Raw genomic sequence first — 661 nt, 5'->3', positions numbered from 1 at the left:
ACGCGTCGACGTCCATCCCGACTGGAACACACAATAATTAGGATGATTAGGATGATTAGGATGATTAGGATGATTAGGATGATTAGGATGATTAGGGATCCATCTCCACACATGCACATATACATGTTTATATATATATATATATTTATATATTTATATATATATGTATATATGTATATATTTTTATGTATTTATATTTACATTATACAGATCACTCTGAACAACTTTGTATTAACATCCACTTGTTAAGACTCATTTCCGTCTCTCTCTTTCCTTTCTTTCCTTTCCTTTTCTCTTTCTTTTCTTCCCCTCTGTTGTGTTTTATATGAACATCTTCCTGTTCCCAGGAGACGTTTTTCCTCCATTATCACTTCATTGATATAAAATATGAATGAAACAGATGTCATGTTGAGTGTGTTGTCCTGTTGGTCCCTCTGGGGACCGGCAGATCCCAGAGACGGAAATGTCAAACCAAATTATTATTATTTAGTGTGTTAGTATTTAAGTTGATAATTAAATTATTTTAAGTCGTCTTACCGTCTTCGATCTGAATTGAAATGCTGTTCTTCCTCTTCGGAGCCATGCTGCTGCGTCTCCTTCATCAGACTCACTCTCCACGAGGCGCACACACACACACACACACACACACACACACACACAC

General features: G+C 36.5%; 1 protein-coding gene across 1 annotated transcript in view; it reads right to left on the bottom strand.

The window, feature by feature from the left end:
- Nucleotides 1–661, bottom strand: part of LOC117945080 (transmembrane channel-like protein 1) — a gene marked incomplete at its 3' end in the record, with an annotated part of 13434 nt that overhangs the window by 8801 nt on the left and 3972 nt on the right. The window lies entirely within an intron of this gene.

Source organism: Etheostoma cragini, chromosome 5, assembly GCF_013103735.1.
Source record: "Etheostoma cragini isolate CJK2018 chromosome 5, CSU_Ecrag_1.0, whole genome shotgun sequence".
Lineage (NCBI taxonomy): Eukaryota > Metazoa > Chordata > Actinopteri > Perciformes > Percidae > Etheostoma > Etheostoma cragini.
The sequence above is the reverse complement of the archived record's forward strand: the minus strand, read 5'-3'. Positions and strand labels throughout refer to the sequence as shown.